This window comes from Mus caroli, unplaced genomic scaffold (genome assembly GCF_978045245.1).
Source record: "Mus caroli unplaced genomic scaffold, Mus_caroli_1 scaffold_11, whole genome shotgun sequence".
In the NCBI taxonomy this organism is placed as follows: domain Eukaryota; kingdom Metazoa; phylum Chordata; class Mammalia; order Rodentia; family Muridae; genus Mus; species Mus caroli.
Window position 1 is genome coordinate 123,171,262 of NW_028227266.1, and position 18,714 is coordinate 123,189,975.

The following is an 18,714-nucleotide window of genomic DNA, read 5'->3' on the forward strand; positions in this document are numbered from 1 at the left end:
AATATACTGAGCCAAGTGTTTTCACAAAATCTCTGTTTTACAACCCCATTTATTTGCAATGAAAACACCCTTGTACTTGGCAATAGAGGAAGTAAGGTACAGAAAAAAACATCAAATTGTAATGTTTTTGTCCCTTCTTCAAAACTAAAATCCCACATACTCCCTTACTCCAAAAAAACAGACAAAATAGGCATCTGTTTGCTAAGGCCAACAGAGACGTTGATTTGCTGATCTGTAGACCCATTAGCTCTCACTTCTCTAGTAACTACCTTTTTGAGTTCCCAGTTCCAGGCCTGAGGCTGCTGGGGGTTGGACTATGATCCTGTATTCCTAAGATACCTAAGGTTAAATGGGATGGGTAGGGAATGCAAAGGCATCAGGTCCACTGAAACCTCAATTTTAATGGGTCCATAATTTCAGGAGAGACTCTGTTTGGTATTGACATGAGTGCCTTCTACCTTCTTAACCTGGGTGTGCTGAGTCCATGGTAAAATGCCATCTAACCTTCAGAGTGGAAAAATCATGTAAAGCCTTTCCAAATTGATTGTGTTGTCTTTAACACCTTCAGATATGTAATATCACTATGGCAAGGCCCTAAGATGTCTGGGGAGATGGTGGGGAAGTCAGAAGTCCACTCTGTTTCTCAAGTAGTCTGATGAATAGCCTTTATGGAGAACTGGAGGACCTGGGTAAGGAAAAAACAGTTATAATTTGTCTAGATGATGATCTCTGAGCCTGGAAAGCAATGGGGCAGGCATTGCAATCAATTTTTTTTTGTTTGTTTGTTTTGTTTTTTGAGACAGGGTTTCTCTGTATAGCCCTGGCTGTCCTGGAACTCACTTTGTAGACCAGGCTGGCCTTGAACTCAGAAATTCGCCTGCCTCTGCCTCCCAAGTGCTGGGATTAAAGGCAAGCGCCACCATGGCCTGGCTTTTTTGTTTGTTTGTTTTGTTTTTTGTTTTGGGGGGTTTTTTTTGTTGTTTTTGTTTTTTTGCCAATCAAATATTATAGGGATAAATCCCACCCCGGATTGGGTACAGTAGGCCCAAAGTAAGAAGGAGGCCCATTTAACCTTTCCCTGAACTCTACTAAGTGTTTTGTAGTGTTTCCATTAATGAACTCTTCTTTAATCGCATGAGACTAGAACTCTTAGGCCTGCATGCACCATAAAGTTTCCATCTATTCATAGATCATTCAGTGTTTATTGACCAGTTTTGGCTATGAATACTCTGCTATAGTCAGTATTTTCAGACTAGTGGATAAAGTTTCTACCCACCCATACAAGGTATCATTAAAATCAAGCATGGACTTTTATCCTCACCTAACAGACCACATATCAGTGAAGTTAGTTTTCCACAAGTGACCATAGTTTGGCCCCTCATATATGCCAACTTCTGGGAGAAGTATTTTTCTTTACATTTATTGTAGTATAAACCTGACATATTTCTTAGAGGAATTGAGCCAGGCTGTTAAGTTCAGTTAGACCGTACCTTGTTATGAGCAATTCAGAAAGTAATGTGGACCCCAGCCAAGTAGCCTGGTGAAAGTTTGTTTCCAGGACCCTGCCAATATTTCCTGGCAATGTGATCCTTCCCTCTGGTGTCCACCACCAACCTTTGGGTTCAACTACCCTTTGCATATTTTTCCATTCCCTAATTCCCCTTACTTCTACTATGGAGTCTCAGGCAGCAGTGGTTCACAGTATGTCACCAGAATGTCAGTAGACTCCACTGGTCTTCGGGCCAATTTTTTTTCTTTTTTTTTTATTAGATGTTTTCTTTGTTTACATTTGAAATGCTATCCCCAAAGGCCCCTATACCCTCCCCCGACCCTGCTCCCAAACCCACCCACTCCTGCTTCCTGGCCCTGGCATTCCCCTGTACTGGAGCATATGATCTTCACAATACCAAGGGCCTCTCCTTCCATTGATGGCGGACTAGGCCATCCTCTGCTACATATGCAACTAGAGACACAGCTCAGTGGATACTGGTTAGTTCATATTGTTGTTCCTCCTATAGGGTTGCAGACCCCTTTAGCTCCTTGGGTACTTTCTCTAGCTCCTTCATTGGGGACCTGTGTTCCATTCAATATATGACTGTGAGCATCCACTTCTGTATTTTCCAGGCATTGGCATAGCCTCACAAGAGAGAGCTATGTCAGGATTCTGTCAGCAAAATCTTTCTGGCGTATGCAATAGTATCTGGGTTTGGTGGTTGTATATGGGATGGATCCCCGGGTGGGGCAGTGTCTGGATGGTCTTTCCTTTCGTGTTAGCTCCGAACTTTGTCTCTGTAAGTCCTTCCATGAGTATTTTGTTCCCCATTCTAAGAAGGAGCGAAGTATCCACACTTTGGTCTTCCTTCTTCTTGAGTTTCATGTGTTTTGAAAATTGTATCTTGGATAGTCTAAGTTCCTGGGCTATATCTGCTTATCAGTGAGTGCATACCATGTGTGTTCTTTTGGGATTGGGTTACCTCACTCAGGATGATATCCTCCAGATGCATCCATTTGTCTAAGAATTTCATGAATTCATTTTTTTTTAATTGCTGAGTGTAAATGTACCATATTTTCTGTATCCGTTCCTCTATTGAGGGACATCTGGGTTCTTTCCAGCTTCTGGCTATTATAAGTAAGGCTGCTATAAACATAGTGGAGCATGTGTTGGAACCAGTTGGAACATCTTCTGCATATATGCCCAGGAGAGGTATTACTGGATCTTCCAGTAGTACTATGTCCAATTTTCTGAGGAACTGCCATACTGATTTCCAGAGTGTTTGTACCAGCTTGCAATCCCACCAGCAATGGAAGAATGTACCTCTTTCTCCACATCCTCGCCAGCATCTGCTGTCACCTGAATTTTTGATCTTAGCCATTCTGACTGTTGTGAGATGGAATCTCAGGGCTGTTTTGATTTGCATTTCCCTGATGATTAAGGATGTTGAACATTTTTTTCATGTGTTTCTCAGCCATTCGGTATTCCTCAGTTGAGAATTCTTTATTTAACTCTGTACCCCATTTTTTAAATAGGGTTATTTGATTTTCTGGAGTCCATCTGCTTGAGTTCTTTATATATTGGATATTAGTCCCCTATCTGATTTAGGATTGGTAAAGATCCTTTCCCAATCTGTTGGTGGCTTTTTTGTCTTATTGACAATGTCTTTTGCCATACAGAAGCTTTGCAATTTTATGAGGTCCCATTTGTCGATTCTCGATCTTACAGCACAAGCCATTGCTGTTCTGTTCAGGAATTTTTACCCCTGTGCCCATATCTCCAAGGCTTTCCCCCGGTTTCTCCTCTATAAGTTTCAGTGTCTCTGGTTTTATGTGGAGTTTCTTGATCCATGTAGACCTGACCTTAGTACCAGGAGATAAGAATGGATCAATTCGCATTCTTCTACATGATAACCGCCAGCTGTGCCAGCACCATTTGTTGAAAATGCTGTCTTTTTTCCACTGGATGGTTTTAGATCCCTTGTCATAGATCAAGTGACCATAGGTGTGTGGGTTCATTTCTGGGTCTTCAATTCTTTTTTTTTTTTTTTTTTTTTAGATATTTTCTTCATTTACATTTCAAATGCTATCCCAAAAGCCCCCTATACCCTCCCCCTGCCCTGCTCCTCTACCCACTCACTCCCACTTTTTGGCCCTGGCTTTCCCCTGTACTGGGGCATATAAAGTTTGCAAGACCAAGGGGCCTCTCTTCCCAGTGATGACCTATAAGGCCATCTTCTACTACATATGCAACTAGAGACACGAACTCTAGGGGTACGGGGTAGTTTGTATTGTTGTTCCACCTATAGGGTTACAGACCCCTTCAGCTCCTTGGGTACTCTCTCTAGCTCCTCCATTGGGGGCCCTGTGTTCCATCCTATAGATTACTGTGAGCATCCACTTCTGTATTTGCCAGGCACTGGCATAGCCTCACAAGAGACAGCTATATCAGGGTTCTTTCAGCAAAACCTTGCTGGCATATGCAATATTGTCCATGTTTGGTGGCTGAATATGGGATGGGTTCCCAGGTGGGGCAGTCTCTGGATGGTCCTTCCTTTCATCTCAGCTCCAAACTTTGTCTCTGTAACTCCTTCCATGAGTATTTTGTTTCCTATTATAAGGAGGAATGAAATATCCACATGTTGGTCTTCCTTCCTCTTGATTTTCTTGTGTTTTACAATTTGTATCTTGGGTATTCTGTTTCTGGGCTAATATCCACTTATCAGGGAGTGCATATCAAGTGAGTTCTTTTGTGATTGGGTAACCTCACTCAGGATGATATCCTCTAGATCCATCCATTTGCCTAAGAATTTCATAAATTCATTTAATTTTCTGTCTTTATTTGGTGCATTTGTTGTTCTGATTATTATGTGTCCGGAGGAATTTCTTTTCTGGTCCAGTCAATTTGGAGTTCTGTAGGCTTCTTATATGTTCATTGGCATTTCTCTCTTTAGGTATGGGAAGTTTTCTTCTATAATTTTCTTGAAGATATTTGCTGGCCCTTTAAGTTGAAAAATCTTCATTCTCATCTACTCCTATTATCTGTAGGTTTGGACTTCTCATTGTGTCCTGGATTTCCTGGATGTTTTGATTTAGGATCTTTTTGCATTTTGCATTTTCTTTGATTGTTTTGTCCATGTTCCCTATGGAATCTTCTGCACCTGAGATTCTCTCTTCCATCTCTTGTATTCTGTGGGTGATGCTCACATCTATGTTTCCTGATTTCTTTCCTAGGGTTTCTATTTCCAGAGTTGTCTCCCTTTGGGTTTTCTTCATTGTTTTTACTTCCATTTTTAGATCTTGGATCGTTTTATTCAATTCCATCACCTGTTTGGTTGTGATTTCCTGTAATTCTTTAAGGATTTTTTGTGTTTTCTCTTTAAGGTCTTCTACCTGTTTAGCAGTGTTTTCCTGTAATTCCTTGAGGGATTTTGTACTTCCTCCTTAAGGGCTTCTACCTTTTTAGCAATGTTCTCCTGTATTTCTTTAAGTGAATTAATAATGCCCTTCTTAAAATCTTCTACCACCATCATGAGATATGATTTTAAATCTGCATCTTGCTTTTTGGGTGTGTTGGGGTATCCAGGACTCACTGTGGTGGGCATACTGGGTTCTGATGATGCTGAGTGTTCTTGGTTTCTGTTAGTAAGATTCTTACATTTGCCTTTCGCCATCTGGTAATCTCTGGTGTTATATGTTCTAGCTGTCTCTGGCTGGAGCTTGTTCCTCCTGTGATTCTGTTAGCCTCTGTCAGCACTCTGGGAGTCCAACTCTCTCCTGTGTCCCAGTGGTCAGAACACTCTCTGCAGGCAAGCTTTCCTCTTGCAGCAAAGGTGCACAGAAGTCTAAAGCTCAGATCCACCTCCTGATTCCTGGGGTCAGAGCCCTCCCTGGAGGCCAACTCTCCTCTGGCAGGGAAGGTGTCCAGGGATCTGGGCCACAGCTCTGTCTCCCGGCTGATGATGAAGGCCTGAAGCTGTCCAAGAAGCTCTGTTGCTTTTGCCACCCTCATGCTCTCCTGGGTAGACTGGTCTCAGTGATCCCAATAGTCTGGGTGTGCTAGGGCTTGCCTTTATCCTTTGACCCTGTTGCTGCTAGCACAAGACCCTCTAGTTTTTTGGAACCAATGTTGCATTCCACACAGGTTTGCTAGGGTGCCTGCAGCATGGAGAGTCCTCTGGGGAACTTGGGGCCCTCTGCTGAGATTGCGATGAAGATGGCACAGGCAGTGTGCTTCTTTCTTTCTCTCTTTTTTCTTCTCTTTTCTTTTCTTCTCCTTTCTTTTCTCTTTCTTTCTTTCTTTCTTTCTTTCTTTCTTTCTTTCTTTCTTTCTTTCTCCCTCCCCACTCTTTCTCTCCCTCTTTCTCTGAAATTGCCAAGAGTCATGACCTTTTTGCCCGAGAATAGTCAAGAGAAAATTAAATTGCCAGAAGCCCCCAGAACAGTGAGAGTTAAATTTCCAGAAGCCATCAGCTTCTCACCTCCAGAACAGTAAGAAAGAATTAAAGGCCGGCGAACATCAGTCTTTGGCCTTGTTTGGATGCTCTGTCCCACTTCAGTACCTGACCTTGTTGGGGCAGGATCCATGGCAAAAGAAATCTTAACCAGGCATGGTAGTATACACCTTTAATCCTGTGGTCTCACTATGTATCTTTGGCTGTCTTTGAATACATTATGTAGACTAGGTCATCCTCACAGAGTTTTGCCTGCCTCTGCCTCCTGAGTGTTGAGCCCACACCATCACACCTGCAGTTCTCACTTTTTAAAGTGATAGTTTAAAGGGGATAATATTTGAAAGCAAAAAATTGAGAGCAAAAAAAAAGCAAAATAAAGTGTATTTGAAAATAATATTTAAGACAATTACAATTGGTAGAGCTAAGGGTTTTTTTGTTTGTTTGTGTTTTGGTTTTTGTTTTTTTGTTTTTTGAGACAGGGTTTCTCTGTGTAGCCCTGGCTGTCCTTGAACTCACTCTGTAGACCAGGCTGGGAGAGCTAAGGTTTTATGTTCCTCTTAAAATGGTAAAGTAAATCATACTATGAGATATTAATAAGTAATAAAACTATATAATGAAGACCATTATAGATAAAGTGAAATAAAATATAAAACATCCAAACAAACCACAGGTAGATAGGAAATGGAAACCAAAAGGTAAAAAGGAACAGGAAAGTAATGAAGTGTCAGGCATAACTTCTGCTATTAATAAGTATATGGTATGTAATATAGTCTAAAGAAGGATTAGACAAAGACTGTAGGAATGGACTTTAAAAACCCAATTATAACGCAGTCTGTGAGAAAATAATTTTGAGTATAGTGTTCCTGGTAAGTTAAGAAGTAAAAGGTAGTTGAAGGCTCCTGGTAAAAACAAACTCATTTATTGAATGAGGACAATAACTTTCCAAATACATGACCACTAGAAATTCGTTGTGTTTTGCCATTCTCAGAAACAACTGGTTTTTGATGAATCTTTCCTGCTGAGGTTCTCCCAGTGCCTTGCTGTGTAAGGAATAAGCGTTTCCATTTTTTCTACCACCAAATCCTGTCCCCTTGAGGCTTGCTGGGATGGTTAGAGTGCCACTGCTCTGTCAATGGCCACAACTTATTTTTGTAGAACTTTTAGATTTTCATTCCAACAATAGTTCACATAGAACTGCTCTTGTCAGTGTGTTTGCTTTTGTGCATGCCTTTTAGTAACAAAATTTGCATTCATCTACATCCTTTGAGGTGCCATAGAGCAAGAGACATTTTATTCCTCTTTTTGCCTAGAGACAATATAATAAACCTAGAATACTGCTTAGCTACATGGTTGAGGTTCATTAAAGTGTATGTTAAATTCGGGATTTTGATTTGACAAATGCCAGTGGGATCCTCATTTTAAAATCCCAGCATTACAGTAATGTTGCATTACCAGAAGTGGAGAGTAATTTCTGCTTGCCTTTGTCCATATTCCTCTACCCATAAGTACATGCCAATCCACTCCATGCCCCAGGCAAGCAGGAAAAAAGAAGGGAGGTGTCATGCCCTGTGTGGCCAGCAGATGTCAGAAGGGAAGCATTGATTATGGGAGGAGTAAATTTGGGAGAGCAGTCAGTCCAGACGGAGCAAACAACTTCTGGGACAGAGGTTACCACACACTTTCACCTGTGGAACAAAGTGCTTTGCCACTATGCTCACAGCATGGCAAGAAGTTCAAAACACATGGAGTAAAAGAAAGATTTTTCCATGGCTCTTACACTTTTTTTTTCCTGATCTCACATTCCTTTTGTGTTTGAGGGCTATCCTACTTTGGTAATACAGCCTCCTTTACTAATCTCTTCTTGCTGTTTTCTATGGAATCCACTCCATGAGTTACCGGTTTCAGATATGGTGCTTCCTAGTTTTGTATATATATTTGCTTTTTTTTGAAGATTCCAAGAGTCAAAATTCTTAATTTTGTCCATGCATTTACCTATCTTCTCTTTTGATTATTGAATGTTCCTGTGAACAAAGGCATCAAATGTTCTATGTAGGGCCCTCTTTCAGTTCTCTGGGTTATAAACTTAGGAGTGGAATTTCTGGGTCTTAGGTCAGTGGTCATCCCATGTTCCTATGCTCTCCCAAGATTCAGGATGGGTGTCAGTGGATCTGAGCTTGCTTCTCAGTGTCTGCTCTTCGGTCTAGGAGCCTTTTCTCAGCAAATCACTGATATTTGAATCCTTGAATCAGGCTCTGCTCCAGAGACCTCCAAATTCAGGGCACTGCTGGGTGCAGAGAGATCTCCAGTAGAGTCTGGAACGAGGTCGGTCTTACTGGAGTTTTAGCAATATTTACTTAGTATGCCACTTTTCTCTCATTTCATGGTCTGTAATAAGACTTGTACTTAAAAGCCATGCTGTACTTATGCATAGGGATTGGATACTATCAGAACCCCTTTCAAAGGAAGGGAATACTCATGTGTTCTCCATGCCCTACAGTATTTTTTTCCTTAGTAGTCTGTTTTTATGAATGATTATTAGTCTTCTTAAAAAGACTTTTTCTCTCCCAGTGTTTCTTTGGTACAAGGCACTACCTGCTTCATTTTTAGAAAATGAAAGGAAGGATGAGAAGAAAAGAGAGGCTAGAGAGAAGGCTCCATGGTTATGAGCACTTGCCTTTTTAGAGTAATGGAGTTTACGTCCCAGCACCTACATCAGGTGGCTTACAACTACCTATAATAGCTGCTCCTCAGGATCTGATACCTTCTTCTGGCCACAGCAGGGAACCACAGCTATGCACTTATACTGCTCCCTCCAATATACACAGAGAATCAAAAACAAAACAAAAAATAAACCTTTTTATTTTAAAGAGGACAAAGAAATGAGAAAAGATCTCCAAGAACGCACTAGGCCAGTGGGATAGCCTGGCCTCCTATGTCCCATTAAAGATGTCTTTAGTTTCCTTCCACACAGAACTGTCTGTAATTTATTGTTAAGGAACACTGTTAAGTAAAACTAAGGGAAACAACTTTGAGTACACATAATGTATCATAGGAGTTTTCAGGCAATGTTTTCTTATGCTGGGCTTGCTGTAGTTTCTTTAGTTGTCAAGTCCTGTATTGTCCCTCTATCCACTTACAGCATAGGATTTTGCTCCTCAAACATCTTTCCATTCCCTAAGGGATTAGAGCTGAAGGCTTGCCTACTTGTCCATCACACTTATAGCAGGAACTCAGAAACCATGTTTGTAACATTAGAGATGAAGTTCTGGAAGTGGGAGCCAACCTTGACAAAGCACCTGCAGCAAGTCAGGGACATACCAGGTGCTTTCCTGCCCAGGGGCACTTTGTTCCCTGATAACTGAAATGGCTCAGAGTCACCAGCTATTTGACAGTCAAAATGACTTTAAAGTATTTTCTCTGTCTTAAAATGGTAGATTTTGCAGTATCTTTGTGGTCTGTGTTTAGCCTTAATGAGAAAAATATACTTTGAAACTGGCTCTGCGGTCATTTCCTCAACTTTCTGAATGGGTGCATTTCCATGAGACTACCATTGCTAAGATATGGAAGGAAACACAGCACACAGGTCACGTGCTCTTGCCGTATCTATGGAACCTTGGGACTTAGTGGAAGGTTTCACAGATTCCAGGTCATTTTAGATGTCTATTTGCATTTTACGATTAACTTCAACATTAAGATGGGAGTATATTTCTGATTATCACTTCTTTCCATGGTGTGTTTAATACTGCTTTTGCCATCATTTATGTACTATGGAAAGCCTAGGATTTTCACTGGCTCTGTAGGATTTTCATTTCAATGGAGCAAGGATGTGAGAACATAGAGTCTTTGTTGACAACAGCCAAACAACATAGGCATATTTGAACTGTCCTTGGTGTGTTCACACAGCAAATGGTACTAAAGATAGATTTAGCTTTGAATAGAATTTAAAGGGGCTCCTAACATTTCGTAACAAAAAATAAGCGTACAATAAAATCTTATCACTAAGGGAATTTTAAAAATAAATATTAAGGATTATATTAATACATTATCTGGAATATCTAGAAATGAATTGGTGATTATAGAGAAGGCTCTGGGGATGGGCCTTTAGCACTTGGACTGTGGTGCCCTTGGTGTGGCTTCCCACAGCACTGTCCTCTGAGCACACTGAGATCTTTCAGTTTCATAAGTTCCCACACCTCTCTTCATAGTGCACCGATTACATTTGCCTTTCCATGTGGGCTTCAGGTATAAGAATGTTCACCTGTATGGCTCCTCCATCTCTCACAGTCTTTTCTGGCCTTTCATTACCTTTTCTGTTAAAACCTCTTCTAATTTGGTACCCAGAGTCCTTCACTTATTTCTTCTCCTCCTGTTCTGTTGAATCCATTTTATGAGTTCCTACTTTCAGATCTTGTAGTTTCTGATTCTTGTGTATACATTAGTGTATGTGGGCTTTTTAAAGATTTAAATAGTTAAAATCTCCATTATTTTCATCCATTTCCCTATTTTCTTTCAAAAATTAAAATTAATTCAGTTCCTTTATGAATTATCTGTGGATGTCTTTCTATTGCCTGTTTGTCTTTGGGGTTTTAGTAATTTGATAATTTTCAAATCATGCCACCTGACACATTTAAAATTTTCCTGTAGTTAAAGTTGAGTTAAAGAACCTGAACTTAGGTGGCCCAGAAGATTGCTCAGCAGTTAAGAGCACTGACTGCCTTTCCAGAGGTCCTGAGTTCAATTCCTAGCACCCACACAATGACTTACCACCATCTTTATTGGGATCTGATGCTCTCTTCTGGTGTGTCTGAAGACAGCGACAGTGTACTTACATATGTAAAATAAATAAATCTGAAAGGAAATACTGTTAAACTATAGAAACTGAAATTAGTCTGGATAGCTTCGGGGAGTGATGCCTGCAGGCACCATAGTTGGGAAATGAGAAGTTTGAAGGTACTGGAAGTGAGTTCAGTTAGAGCATGAGAAGAGCCAGCCAATATGAACAGAGGGTCTGTGGGACATCTCCTCATGCATCTGTAAGAGTACTGTGCTATCACACTGGTCTTCCTTCTTTAACACCTCCAGGGACCCAGTGGCTTTTCAGCTCCATGCCACCAATATACAGATTAGATGTCTCTCCTATTTCTCTATTGCTCCTTGATTTGTAAGTTTGAAAATTCAAGGGTTACCAGGAAAATCGTAATTTTACTAGGATTTACCCACTTATCCAGGTACTCACTGAGTAGACACTGGTGTCTCCTGTGTGCTAGGCCCATATGCTCATAATCCAAAGGAGTATGTTCTGTTATATCATCTCCATTGTTTTTACAAACACAACAACAGAGGTAGAGCTAGAGGGCTCAGTGAGAGGTATCAGGGCTCAGGTCTGGATTCAGGATGTTTTTGAAACACCGCAGCCTCCAAAACCACTTCCTCCCTCAGTGACTGACAACATGGAGGGATGCAGTCCTACTCAGTTCCTTACTATTCTACATATAGATTCTACAATCTACCTTTCCATTTTGCTTGCTGCAAGCTCTGCCTTACATGCCTGTTGACTTTCTTTAAATTTTTCAAAATGGATTATTATTCTTGAAATTAGAACAGTGAATAATGGTTGAGATGAACTGAAATGATTCAATATAAATCAATGAAAGACAAACAATAGTAGTGATGAATCATATTACATTAGGTTCTACCTTCTCATAGCATTAAGAATTTGAAAATTTGATTTTTGATTCTGACTTACATGTTAGAAATATTGAAAATGAGCAGCTAAAGCATGAAAGAATTTTCAGAGTTTGCATCTCTACACCTTTAGCTACTCCAAGGTCTTTTCTTTGAAATGGAGCAATTAAAAGTGACTATTAGGTATTTGCACTTCACTGTGATTTTCTTAAATTCATTTTTATAAGAAGTGACATTTTGGTGCCTACAGCCAGGCAGATAAGTGCTACAAATTCCAATGAACCAGATTAAAAGAACACTTAGATTTTAGGGATTTTCCTGAAAAAATGATGTCAGAGTTTCTTTCAATCTTCTTATATTTAAAGATGTTGTGATAGAGTGGTAGTTATTGCCAGAGTAGTTAGTTGATTTCCCTCATCCATGGCTTAGGGAAAAGTAAAGAAGATGATGGTATAGATCTTGCCAGTCAAAGGATGAGGAAACTGGCTGTGAACATAAATCTTCTAGAACTAGCATAGGTAGACCATGAAGTTTTACCAATATGACCCCCAAAATATGATCTGAAGAAGGATCATTGAACTATGCATGACAGCATGGAAGGAAGAAAGCTTGCAAAGCTTCTAGCCTACACAACCATTTACAGGAGAGTGTAAATCTGGGAATGGAGGAGGTTGTCATAGCCAGGGAAGGGAACAAATATTGGCCAGGTAATACCAAATAATGAGCCATAAGAACTCAAAAACATGTAATTTTACAAGGTCTCTACAATTTATATTTCAAAATGTATATATAAATATATATATGCATTCAGTAAGAATTAGTGAAATAAGAGGCCATGTGCAATTTTGGAGTGTGTGGAGTGGCTATAAGTGGTGTTCTTGAGACAGAAAATATAAAGAAAAAAACAAATAACTTATACCATCAAAAATAAACTACAAAATAAGTTAAAAATAAAAGCAACAAACAATACTTTGAGAGAAAATAACACTGATCTTCAACAACTGATGTTCAGAAATAATAATGTGCATGTGTTTGTAAGTGTGTCTTTGTGTGTGTAACAGTAAAACAAATAACCCTTAGTTACTCCTATTTTGATAACATTTGTGAAGTCAGTCATCTAGAGTGCTTTATATATTCACAGATTTCACTGACCTTATTGTGATATAAGTCTCGTGTGTGACTTTTTTCCACTACCATTTCCCCCTGAATGAAACACATTAATTTCATAATGAAATGGTAATGATTTCACATAAATTTCAAGAGCATTATACAGTATGCACAATCTGAACCCCACAGATTGTACTCTTCTTAGTATGTTACCTGATATTCTGAATATTTTCATAGTACATTATGAAGCTATTACAAAATCTCAGGCCTCTGTGATGGCCATCAACAATATGCAACACTGTAAGCATGCTCCACACTCTCCTAATATTCAATCTTGTTTCTCTTTCAAATCAGTGCCTTCAATTGCATCATTAATCTATGATATTCCAAATCCCAAACAAAGCAGTTTAACATTTAGCTGATGTCTTAGATTCTATTGCTGTAACAAAACACCATGGTCCAAGGAACCATGTGAGAAAAGTCCTATTTCCCTATGTACCTTGGTCACCGTTAACTGAATGAAGTCAAGACAGGAACTTGGATGCAGACATTCAATGAGAGCACATGGAATAATGCTGATTACTGGCTTCATGTCCATGCTATCTACAGTCCTCTTTCTTATAACTCCCAGAACAATTTGACCAGAGGTGGCACTGTCACAAGCAGTAGGGTCACCTTATATTAAACATTAATTAGGAACATGGCTTACACACAGACCTACAGGTCAAAGTGATGGTAGCCATTCATCAACTAAGATTCCCTATTCTCAATGTTTAGGTTTATGTACACATGAATGAGACCATTTTCCATGAAAATTTAGTAGTTGGCATTGCATAAGGCAGTGCTGTGCTGCCATACATTATAAGTACCAACTTTGTATATTACTTAAAATTTTTTTATGATTTAGTGGCACTTTTGTTAAGACAAAGCAAAGAGATATGTTGAGTACCATCTAATATTTTTAAATTACTAAAGATTCAAGAAGGCAATTTATCTTTGTACTTCTGCAGAAAGTTTGAATCTGGTCTAAGTAAAATAACACAACATTTTGGGAGAAAGATGCACCCTAGCAAGCCTGCACTAGAAGCCAAGATGGAGAAAACCTCCACAACCACCATGACCGTTCCCCTGGTGCTATGGTAGACAGGGAGGAAGGTGATCCAGACTCTGCAGAACACCAGCATGCTGAAAGTTAGGAACTTGACTTCATTGAATCTGTCAGGAAGGTTCCTAGCCAAGAAAGCCACAGTGAAGCTCCCCAGAGCCAAGGAGCCCAAGTATCCCAGAACAATGTGGAAAGCAATGACTGAGCCTTTGTTGCAAATAATGATGGTCTTTCCATATTCAGATTGTGTATCTCTGTCAATAAAGGGAGGAGATGTTGCCAACCAGATTCCACAGAGAACAAGTTGTATTAGGGTACAAATGGGAATGACCAACGTAGATGCCCCTGATGCCAGCATCCCTCTCATCCTTCTTCCTGGAGTAGTGAGCTTGAAAGCCATGAGCACAGTTATTGTTTTGGCCAACACTGTAGAAACAGCCATAGTGAAAAATACTCCAAATGTGGTCTGCTGCAGGATGCAGGTGGCCTGCTTGGGATGTCCAATGAAGAGCAATGAGCAGAGAAATCAGAAGACTAGAGAGATGAGTAGGATGCAGCTGAGAATGCGGTTATTGGCCTTCACAATGGGAGTGTACTTGTACTTCACAAAAGTGACTAGTACTAGAATTGTGATGGCTGAGAAGGACAGTGTCATGCTTCCTAGAGCCATCCCCAATGGATCTTCATAAGCCAGGAATGACACAGCTCTTTGACACAGTGGGTTCTCTCTAAGTTGGCATACTTATCATCTGGACAGATCACACATTTCTCCATATCTGCTGGCAAACAACATTAGACCCTTATAAGAAATCATAATTATGTAGTTAATAATTGTGTATTTGTATTATTCAGAGCATATATCAATAAATAATTTGGTGTTGAGAATCCATTCTTTATTATTGTAGGGGCCACTAAGTCCAGATTGCTCTCTATTAACCTATGCTTTGTGATGGGACAAAACACCATCATCAGGAATTGAATAGCCAAAATTATTTATTAAACAAAAATAATGAAAAGATGAATATTTATATGTATAATCTCAGATTATTTCATTCCTCAAGCCATAAATTCACTACTCACATATAAGCGTAGTGTGCAGACATAGTTACTGATGCCAGTTGATGAAATACATTATGTACTTTGTTTTTTTGAGAGTTGTGTCCTTGTCTGTATCTACACATATGCACCAAAACATACAATTCCTCATGTAAATATTTACATAAAGGAATATTTTCATTCTTGAAGCTGTATGCCTCATAGACATATGCATTTCCTCTCATTATGGTAAGATCTTTCTTCCCAATTACATATTCTAAACTGTATGGCATGAAGGTTATGGATATTCACATTCACCCATCTTTCCTCAGGTAGTCTTTGATTGATAATAAGCACTCTCCCATCTCTTGTTGCATTCTTGAAATCTTCACTCTTGTTCTAATTCTTTGACAGGAAATGTGTAATCCATCTTTTCATTCAATTAGACAAATGTCCAGTCACATGTTAGACTTGTTATCAGTGTCAGATTAATGGCCAATATTTCTATTAATTATTGAATAAATATTGAAATAACATTAGAAAAAATCTAGGAGAACAAATGGACTTCTTGTAGATGAGAACCTGTTCTCAAAGTGACTACTTAGTTCTAAGATCTGAAATGTGAGATGTTACTATTGGTGGCTGTGTATAAGTCCAAACATCCTAACAATCTTATTCCTCATGTGGATATTTTATCCTCTCTTCTACATCCTTTAGGTTTTCTTTGGACCATTTACTCCTAACCTGAGTGACCATGACCAGTTTCCCTATGTCCATCAGGTAGCCACCAAGGACACACATTTGCCCCATGGCATGGTCCCCTTGATGCTTCATTTTAGATGGACTTGGATAGGACTAGTCATCTCAGATGATGACCAGAGTATTCAGTTTCTATCAGACTTGAGAGAAGAAACGCAAAGACATGGAATCTGTTTAGCTTTTGTTAATATGATCCCAGAAGAGATGCAGTTATACATGACAAGAGCTAATATATATTACAAACAAATTATGGAATCAACAGCAAAGGTTGTTATCATTTATGGTGAAATGAACTCTACCCTAGAAGTCAGCTTTAGAAGGTGGGAAGATTTAGGTGTAAGGAAAATCTGGATCACAACCTCCCAATGGGACGTTATCAGAAATAAAAAAAGATTTCAGCCTTGATTTCTTCCAAGGGACTGTCACTTTTGCACACCATGTAGGTGAAATTGTTAAACTTGGGAATTTCACAGAAACAATGAACAGTGACAAATACCCAGTAAACTTTTCTGAGTCTATACTGGGGTGGAATTATTTTAATTGTTCCATCTCTAAGAACAGCTATAAAAAGGAACATTTTACATTCAACAACACATTGGAATGGACAACAGTGCACAAATTTGACATGGTCCTGAGTGAGGAAGGCTACAATTTGTATAATGCTGTGTATGCTGTGGCCCACACCACCATGAGCTCATTCTTCAACAAGTAGAATCTCAGCAAATGGCAGTACCCAAAGGAATATTCCCTGACTGTCAGCCGGTAAAGTTTCTTACATTTCATTTTGCTTAGATATATCAATGGGATCTTTTAAATGGACCCACCCAGAGAAACAACTGTACATTTGTTAGAGGTTATTCTCACAGCGGAAATATTTCCACACTGCAAATCTCCCTTATGAATCTTTCACATGAATAAATATCATGCACAAGGATAACAGTTGATAGGAGACAATACATTTTTATGATATCAGTGAGTTTTGTGAAAACGTGTCTCAACATTTCACCAAATGAGTTCAAAATTTAAAATAGCAGCCAAGAGTTTTATCTTAAAACCCTTAGGTGATGACTTGAATAGAATATTTTTTTAAACAACAATTTCTCAAGAACTGGTACATGAGCTATGATCAATAGTTATTTATTTAAATTAATTATTTTCAAAACCATAATGATTATGACTGCATACTTTATTAGGTTTATGTGTGTCTCATATTTGGATATTGTATGTACATGAAAGACCCACAACTTATAGACATTCAGACTTCCATTTCATTTGCACACACATGGCTTCATGTTTTTAAAACTACCATTTTTGAGGAACATGCTCATACACACACATAGTGTTACTTGTTATCTGGTAATCATTTTTTCTAGCACATTTTACCATGGAACATTAATATGAAGTATTTTAATTTTAATCATCCATGAGGCATATTACATTTTACTACAAGGGATTATTTTAATACAACTGTCTTTTCTGAAATTCATTAAGAAATTATGGGAAATTCTCAATTTGGCATTCCCTTAATTGATGGAAACATCTAGTGGTTTATCTCAATTAGGTGTCTTCCATGCTGAAATCCAGGATATTCACTAACCCTGTTGGAGAACTGGTGAACATGAACCATAGGGGAAATCGGTATGCAGAGTATGACATTTTCATGATTTGGAATTTTCTACAAGGCCTTGGATTGAAAGTGAAAATAGGAAGCTATTTGCCTTGTTTCCAACAGAGCCAACAACTTCATATATCTAAAGATTTGGAGTGGGCCACAGGAGGATCATCAGTGGGTATACCACAATTTTAATTTTTTTCAGGATATGTAATTTTAAAATATGAGGCAGAGAAGTAATAGCTCTGTGGTTAAGACCAATTGCTACTCTTGCAAAAGACCATCCTCAGTTACAAGTACCAAAATTTGGTGACTCTCAACATCATATAAATCTGGTTAAAGGTATCAAAGACCTCTAGATTTCAAGTTCAATAGCGCCCACATGCCTATTCACCCACAGTACAAGAATATATTTATTAAATATATATATGTAATTATATATAAAACATGGAATTTTCTGATTCCTTGTGAACATATTTACAGACTAATTAAGTACATCATGTATTCATTAACAGAAATCTTTCTCCAGAAACAAGTTTTTTTTTTAATTTTTATATGTTTTATTGGCTATTTTAGTTATTTACATTTCAAATGCTATCCCCCTTCCTGGTTTACCCTCCTCTGTGGAGGGTTGTCTTATTTGACATTAGTGGGAGGGAAGGCCCATGGTCTTGTGGAGAATTGATGCCCCAGCATGGAGGAATGCTAAGGTACTGAAGTGGCAGTAGGTGGGTGGTTGTGGTAGATTCCTTATAGAAAGAAGCAGGAGGATATGGGGATGGAATGGGGGTTCCAGGTTTAATTTTAAACTTAAGAAAATTTAATTGATTTAATGAGAGTCTTATATAACTTATTTTGTTCATATTCATTAAACAGCTCTTTCTTGATTTACCCTACCTTCTCTCTCCATACAACTCAGTGTTCTTATTTTTTCCTTTTTTTGTCCAGATTTTTTATTAGATATTTTCTTTATTTACATTTCAAATGTTATCTCCTTTCCTACTTTCCCCTCTGAAAATCCCCTATTCCCTCTCCCCTCCCCCTGCTCCCCAACCCACCACTCCCATTCCTGGTCCCGGCATTCCCCTATACTAGGGCATAGAGCCTTCACAGGACCAAGGGCCTCTCCTCCCATTATTGACTATCTAGGCCATCCTCTGCTACATCTATAGCTAGAGTCACAAGTTCCACCATGTGTTTTCTTTGATTGATGGTATAATTCCAAGCAGCTCTGGGAGTACTGGTTCGTTCATATTGATGTTCCTTCTATGGGGCTTCAGTCCCCTTCAGCTCCTTGGGTATTTCTCTGGCTCCTTCATTGGGGACCTTGTACTCTGTCCAATGGATGACTGTGAGCATCCACTTCTGTATTTGCCAGGCACTGGCAGAGCCTCGCAGGAGACAGCTATATCATGTTCCTGTCAGCAGGCTTTTGTTGGCATCTGCCTAGTGTCTGGTTTTAGTGG